Source organism: Nelumbo lutea, chromosome 1, assembly GCF_056320005.1.
Source record: "Nelumbo lutea isolate HS-2025 chromosome 1, American lotus-T2T, whole genome shotgun sequence".
Classification (NCBI taxonomy): Eukaryota; Viridiplantae; Streptophyta; class Magnoliopsida; order Proteales; family Nelumbonaceae; genus Nelumbo; species Nelumbo lutea.
In genome coordinates, this window is record NC_142684.1 from 152,267,036 (window position 1) to 152,275,277 (window position 8,242).

At 43.8% G+C, this 8,242-nt stretch overlaps 1 long non-coding RNA gene across 1 annotated transcript; it reads left to right on the forward strand.

Annotated features, from left to right (window-relative positions):
- Positions 1-399: 399 nt before the first annotated feature.
- LOC148878423 (uncharacterized) lies at positions 400-1,760 on the forward strand. The gene is made up of 3 exons (XR_016102157.1): positions 400-536; positions 908-1,109; positions 1,426-1,760. It is a non-coding gene; the product is annotated as an uncharacterized LOC148878423 (long non-coding RNA).
- The last annotated feature ends 6,482 nt before the right edge of the window (positions 1,761-8,242 follow it).

An 8,242-nucleotide genomic window follows, 5' to 3' on the forward strand; every position in this document is an offset into this window, starting at 1 on the left:
ATCAAGTAAGTACAGAGATGTTGCCACTGCAGCACAAGATGCTTTTGAATGAGCAGCTTTTGCAGAAGCAGTAGCTAGAGCCGCTGTAGAGCTCTCTAGGTCTGGATCTCGTGACAGTGGCGGAGGGCGGTGTCAGGGAGAGAGAGAAAGAGCGAGCCAGAGAGAAGGGGGAGACAGGGAGATAGAGAGAGAGGTGGAGAGGGGGACACCGTTCACGACGCCTTGTGGTTCCTTCTCCACCTCGTGAGGTGCAAAGGAGCGTAGGTCTGGCAAATCAGCGTTCCATAGGGCGTGCCCCACATCTTCTCTTTGGAATGCATACTCTCATTCTCCTCTTTGTTTTTCTCAGATTTGTTAGTTCTTCTCTGTTATGGGTTTTTTGTTTTTTGGTTGTTTTCTTTTGCTTTCGTTGGTTGATTTGTTAGTTCTTCTCTGTTATGGGTTCTGTTTTTTGGTTGTTTCTTTTCCTTTTGTTGGTTGGTAGGCGTTGCAGTGGCTTCTTTCTCTGACGGAGATGGCTTTGTATCTAGTGCATGGTAAGGGTTGCAATTCGTCTGTTGGTTGTTCCCTTATTGACACTGTGGTTACTGTGGTTCATGGAGCCAATGGTGACACACACACACACATAGAGATTCGTGTGCTTAGGGATTTTGGTTTTTTCAAATTTTCTACTTATTGGTGCTATGGGGGCCTTCGAAGGTTCCTATTTGAGTTATGATCCCTAATTACACCTCCAATGCATTGAAGTCTATGCGAACCACGACTCTGGTGTTTCAATTGCTACTTGATACCTTTTATTGTTTGTGTCCAAGGATTCCATTTTCCCGGGATCTGGAGTCAGGGCTCTTTCTTTGAGCTTTATCAAATTTATTCCTTCATCTAGACTAACTGTTTTGCGACCTTGTAGAGTTGAGCTAGCAGTGAAGCTACTACTATAATGGATTCTTGTTGTGCAACCTTGAATCCCAATGCCCATCCTGTAGAAGTTAGGAAAGGGCTTATTAATGCATACCAAGTTGGTGAAGAGTTTGAGAGCTAATAATGGAGATAGAAAAATCAAAACTGGCATTGCTTTCTCTGTCCTTTGGGATGTCAATAACGACATTGTGGTGAGTAATGCAGTACATAGCTCATTTCCTTCTTCAATAAACTAATTAAATACGTGCTTGTTTTCTTCATATTTATCACAATTACCCAAAAAATAGGTCACTTTAAAATTCTAGAATAGTTAAATTCTTCATTTTATGTCCAAGTTGAACATGGAATTGGTATTGATTTTCATGGATCCTTTCCTGGGTTGCAATTTTTTTTGTGATTATATGATTAAATTGCCAAAAAAAAGTGATCAAATTAAAGGTTCCTTTCTACTCAGATTATTTTATCTGAATATTCTCTCACCCTTTCATTTATGTTTTGACTTAAAAGTGAGACCACCCAAGCACCACTATGTGGGAGGCAGAAGGTAGACCCAAAGAAAGATGCTTATAGGCTGACATGTGAGACCCACCTCGGAAAGACAGAAGCGGCTGCACTTTAACCCCTCCTAAATGGGCACATAGGTACAATCCTGGGTCAAGACCAGTCTGGATGCAAAATGTAAGGCCAGGCCTAAAAACATGCTAGGCCAGATGAGCTTCTCCACCAAGTCTGGGATGACAGCCATTAGTTTTTAAATCTTTTTGTCATTTTAAATACAACAGATGGATGCTGATTAAATTTAAATTCATGATATCAGATTTCATAACAGGTTTGGATCTAAAGGTTTGGTAATTGGATCTTAGATGGGGATGTAGCTGGATCGAATCTGTTTACATCCTTCCATCGGAGCACTTTAAAATGGGAATGAACAAAAAAGTGTTTGGTTTGTCATTTGCATACAATGTACTACTAGCATTTTGAGTATCACCTCATGGTATTATGTTTATTTCTTTCATTTGAATGCATATGTATTCATAAGGGTGTGTTTACATGTAGATGCATGATAAACTGAGCAGGTTTAACAGGTTATGATTTATTTCATTTTCTTTTTTCATGTCAACTGTGCAGAAACATTTGTATGGAGACATGATGTTACTGTGAAGAGTAAATGCAAAGTTTGTTGGTGAAACTCTGAATATAAGTGATGTATGATGTCTTGTACGTAAGGGTGTGAATGGACGGGTTTTGGATTGGACCCCCTCCAGTCCAAAATCAATTTGGATGGATTGGACAGACCAACAAGACATGTTGGTCCATGATTGGATTGGACCTGGTCCGTCCATAACAAATTTATATTGGATTAAGTCAATATCTGATCCATTGATATAAGATAAGAATATATGTGTCAATGGATCGGGTTTGGGTTGAAACAAATCTAACTGTACGAATCTACAGGTTCTGCTTGATCAAATCTCATTTCTTCATTTTCTCGTTCTATTTATTTGTTTGATTATCTATTCCCTTTAAGTAGAGATTTTGAGTTTGTTGGAAGGATCAAAATTATCTTCTAATCTAATATTCTAGGACAACCAGTCTATTGAAAAGCCTTTTGTTTAGAATGTATACTTGTGATTTCCATTTTGAGTTCGTGGTTTGGGTTTGTGCTTTGTGGGTTTATGTTGAGCCAATAAAATATAATTTTGTATGTTACGTTGGTACCACTATGTAAGCACATGGAACTCGTGTGGATAATGTTACGTTGGTACCACTATGTGCAGGAACCATATTTAGGAAACTTGGGGATCCCACCTTTGATTCTATTCATTTTGTATTTAAATATGCAAGAAAGAAAAAATTAGGAATGTTAATTGAGATTGAGTTTTTCTTTTCTTTTTTATTGATATCAATATTTTATATAAGAGTGAAAGAATTTGTAGGGACAGGACAAAAGATATAACATCTTCGATATAATTTTCTGAGACCGGGATTTTAATCCTACTACCACAATTTTTTTTCTTTATTTTTATTCTCCCAATTACTCGGTATTACTCGCCCCTGCTGAGCACGGGCGCCCCTCGCTAGTATTTTTAATTAAAAGAAGTTGCCATGTGCACAAAGAAAACGAGTATCAGAAATCGAATCCTAACATTTGCTATCTAACATTTCCTCTATCAAAACCTTTTTCTTATTCGCATAGCATGGCCTTTTAAACAGAATCTGGGAGTGTGGTTTCTACATCGTATGGATCACATATTCTAATACTAAGGTATCAATTGGAAGTTTGAAATAGTGTCACTTGTGTTTGAAATTAATTAGATAAGTGATTATTTTAGGTCATTTGGTCATGCCCTTGCATATACAATTGAGTTCTGCTCCTCACACAGTGCGTCTTACACTCATCTCACAGCCACATCCCACGTTGTATTGGAGACATTGGGAAATGTTCCTGATGTACGGCCATAACATATTATGAGATCGTTTGAGGCATATTGTGTGAGGAGCAAATCCGGACTCTTGCATACAAGGTTTTTAAAACCGACTCGAAGAACGAATTGGTCAAGGGTCCGGTTCTTGGGTCAAACTGTCCGACCATTCGAACCGAATGATTGGCCCATTTGACAAAAAATAAAAAAATAGAAAATGGTCAAACGAACGGTTAATTAAAAATTCGGTTTTTTAGAAAAATGAAACTGATCACCTGAGCAGTTCCAGTTTTTTACGACCCAACCATCTGGTCCGATTTTGAAAACCATGCTTGCATATATAGGTTTGTTTTGTGTCCTTTGAGGGCTTTCTGCAGTGACTTCCAACTAGGCCCTGTTTGGGTGAAAACCCCAGAAAGCCAAAAAAACAAGTGTTGTTGAACTGGGGACTGGACATTAGAGGTAAAGCTAAAGAGGCATTTTGAAGCGGATCAATCAATGCAGTTCAATCAGCACAGAAACCCTCTCAAACGGGCTCCGTGATTGTTCACATAAATTGTTTTCTCTAGACTTCAAATATCACCTAATTGCTTCAGGGAAGAATGAAGAATTCATATATAGGCAATGAATGAATACAACTATGTCAGAGTTTGAGAGCAACCATCCTTGCAAAGCATCATGGGGCCTGTAGACTGTAGAGAACGATAAAGCTTGTTGCTCTCTTGGTATCATTTTCATACTACGTGTTTGGAATTTTTCATTTTGAGAGTGTGTTCTATTTTTTGGATTTTGAGAGGGGGAAAGTTGGTCAATGGGATTTTGATTCCCATTGACTAAGAATCACATGCTCTTTTTTCAGATTTATATGGGAACATGGAAAGTTTTTTTTTTCCTGTGTATCACTTACCTTGAGTATCCATCTCCTAGGTGGGTAAATAACTCTCCCACCTTGAGGGAAAGTTGTTAATACTTAAACGAGACAAAAACTCCCCTTATAATAATGGATTTTTATGGCTAAAATAGTCATTGTCTTATTTGCATGGGAAATAAAAGAACATGGGTAAATGTACTTACCCGAATAAGTCTTTCCTGGGAAACACTTACCTGGGTAAATACATTTACCCAGGTAAGTAACTTATCAAAAAACAAACGGGGCCTGATGTGATTGGATTTAATTTCAATACTATTGTTTTCTCTTGTATGCCTCCCATGCACCAATAACTGACAGAGTTTCAATTGATTCCATACGATGAGGGTGGTAAAGGTGGATTAGTAACTTGTAAGGAATATAATAAAAATAACTTGTATTCTTAGTTTTTGTCTAATGTAATTGCAATAAAGACTGAAATTGATTGGAAAAGTTTTGAGTCTCCCATGAGTAACCACCAAACTTGCTCTTGATGTAGGTAATCTGTAAATTTTGACAATTTCTAACCCATTAGAAAAAAAAAATTATTATTGATGATGCTCGGATTGGTTGAGGACAACAAAATAATTTTGCCCCTGGGCTCAGGAGATGGGCCGAAGGATTCGAGGATTCAGTCCTTTAATCCCTTCAGTCCTTGCTCCCCTTCAGCAAGAGGTTGAGGTGCTTTGGGAGAGGGTAGCCTCTAAGGGCGTTGAAGGCAACCATCGAGGCGATGACCCTCCCTATGAGAGCGTTGCATCTGTGATGCTGAGGGAGGCCGAGGGATCTTCCCAAGTCGAGGGGGAAGAGACCCCAAATCCTGTCTTCGGGATAAGGGTTGAGAGGTGTTGCCCAGGTAGCATCCGAGACCGATCAAGGCTCTGGCGATGAAGTACTTCATCCCCTCATCCTATAGTATGAGGGTGCCCGATGTGGGCGACCGGCCATGGACTCCTAAGGAGGGGGAGATCTAGGTTTACCAACACTTCCTCTAGTTCGGTCTTCGGTTCCCCCTTCACCCATTGATCTTTGAACCGTTGAGGGCGTATGGGGTCACCCTTAGCCAACTGGTGCCCAACGCAGTTAGGACCATAGTGGCGATGCTGGTGGTGGCTCAATTTTAGGGAGTGGAACTGACGCCGAAGTTCTTCTGAGCACCGTTTGTGCCGAGGAAACACTCTTCCGAAAGCGGCATGTACTATCTTCAACCCCGTAGGACCAAGCCTGTAGATAACCTCTCTTCCGTGCATAATTGGAAGGGTTAATCTTTCTTTTTGTCCTATGTCGAGGGCTGGTCCTTCAAGTTGGGGTGGGAAGAGGTTAGCCAGGCTATGGAGAAAAGCATCCCCCTGATCACGAGTGAGGAGAGTGATGATCTCACGTGGTTGCTCAAACTAGGGAGACTCCAATCCCGACCTTTGGTGGAGGAGGAGGTCCTACTAATCTTTGCGGGGCTCAACTCTGCTCCCCTTGGTAGAAGAGGCCCTATAGTCCCTTAACATGTTCTCTCGTCCTCTTCTTTTCACTGCATTACTAATAGCTTTATTTTCTTTGCAAAGGTGTCGACGGGCGCTCAAAAGACCCCGATGGACTGTGCTTGCGCAATGCAAAAGGAGCGGGCGAAGGGGGGGTCCTCTCGCCAGGCCCCCGCTAAGGGGACAGTTTCATAGGTCCCTACCAAAGGGACTACTCTAGGAGCTCCCACGAAGGGAGCAACTCCACAGGTCCCCACTAAGGGGAAGAGGCTCGTTGAGGAGGGCCAGACGAGGCATGAGCAACAAGTGCCGTTGAAGTTAACCGGTGGGTTGAGGAAGCCCGCCTAAGAGACCAAGGCTGGGCAAAAGAGGCCGACCGAGGAGGCCGTAGGGGATCAACCACCACAGAAGATGGCCCATGCTGGGGGCTTGTCAAGGGATGACCCAAGGAGGCCCCATAGGGAACGAATGGGGCTGTTTTCTACCCCCACGCCACTAGAGGAGCTCGCCAAGCGATCCAGCCAAATCTTCCACCCCCAATGGGATGTCTGCGAGGAGGACTCCATCAAGGATGAGGGGGTCAGCCGAGCTCTAGTGAGCAGGACCCTTCTTTCATGAGATCATTTCCAGATGCTGGGGAGAACCCCGGAGAAGATCTATAACATGGGGCTGCAAAGCCTGGCCGAGGTAACACTTGTTTCCTTCGCTTCATGGTTTCATCATAGGATACTGGTTGTTCATTTGATGTAGGTGTACCTCCATTTCGTTGGCCTCGAGGATCGTTCGAAGCTGACCCTGTCCCAAATGGACAAGCTGGAGGAGGAGAAGATGAAGCTCCAACAAGCTATTGCCACCACTGAGGAGAAATACCATAGGTTCCAGTAGAGTCTCATTGACGAGCAGAAGTTCTGAATGGAGGCTCAGGCGCAGCTGAAGGAGGCGTGGGAGAGCCTCTCCAAAGAGAAAATGGAGAGGGCTCGTGTCAAAAGTTTCATCTCCGAGGCTGAGCGACGTGCCAACCAGGCCGATGGAGATGCTACTGAGGCGAAGTAGGTTGCGGAGTCAGAGAGAAGGGCCGAGGAAATGGTGAAGTGGGTTGTGGAGGCCAAACAGAGAGTTGCCGATGTTGAGAAGAGGGCCTAGGAGGCAGAGAAGCGGGCCAAGGAGCTGGCCGATCTTACGTCCAGGGCTTACTTGGACGGGATTAAGGATACCAAGAAGGTGCTTGCGGTGGCTCTACCTGACTTCGATGCCAAATCTTTGAAGGTGATCCCTGACTCTCCCGAGGAGGCTGCTGATTCTGCTCTTCCCCCTCCGACAAGTGACGAGGCCTAGACTAGGCTTTTGTTTTCTTTTTGATATTGTACATTCGTTCGGCCTTTGGGGCCATGAAAGAATTCTTGTAAAGCCAATTTTTTTGAATGTAATGAGAATCAGTGGCATTTTTTGAACCTCATTTCAAGCACTTGTCTTTTGTTGTGTTCTTTTTCCTTTGCTTGTTCTGTTGCCTTATTTTTCCACCGAGGTGTCCTTACCCCCCCCCCCCCAAGTAAAAAGATCGGAGCGTGATACACTTAAAGTATTTACTTAGGCGAGGCCAAGGTGGCCTGTGACGGGGGAATGCCGAGGCGAAGCAAGAGCTTGTTTGGCTCTCTTTCTTTACTTCGGCTTATTATACACGTGCCTTAGATGTGTAGTAGAGGGTGGCCGAGGAAGAGCCAAATGATCAATGTGTGGCTTGCCTGGCCAAATTTCCCTCTAAGAGTTCACTTAGGCAAGGCCAAGGTGGCCTACGATGGGGGGAGGTTGAGGTAAAGTGGAGGCCTTTCTGGCTCTCTCTTCTGTCGCACATTTAGGCAAAGGCAAGATGACCTGTCGAGCCGAGGATGGGGCCGAGGCAGAGCTGGGGTTCACTTGGCTCCTGTTTCCCCAAGTGTTGGCCTCGGTGAGGCTGATGGGGCCTACCATACGGGGGGAGTAGTTGAGGCAGAGTTGAGGCTCGCCTGGCTGCCGTCTCCCCATGTCTATTTCGATGAGGTCCTATGCAACATTTTGAGGAAGCTGCCATCCTTTGCAAATAACACCAAGTGTAAAAGTCCAAGAGTCCAGTCGCCGTCCTTGAGGTGGGGCGTTGAGGCACGTAAGGCCTCAGCTGTCCTGGTTTATTTTGACGCATCGTTTAGTTAAGGTGTTTGCTATTTAGTCATTTAAGTCTTGTTGTCGGACCAGCGAGAGGGCTCGACCCTCTAAGGAGGCCATGCGCTTCTGCTAGTCGCAAATCCAAAGAGTTGTAAGAACTTAGTAGGTACACGCACTGAGCATTGAGCTGAATAGGAACTTTGCTTCATTCATTCAATTATTCCAAAAGGACATTACAATTACTTGTAGTACATCCGAAGATTCTCCGAGTTCCATGTTTGAAGAACAGGTCTTCTATCTAGGTGTTCTAGGCGAAAGGTGTCGGGGCCGACAACTTGTTTGATCTTGTAGGGGCCTTCCTAGTTGGGACCCAGCTTTCC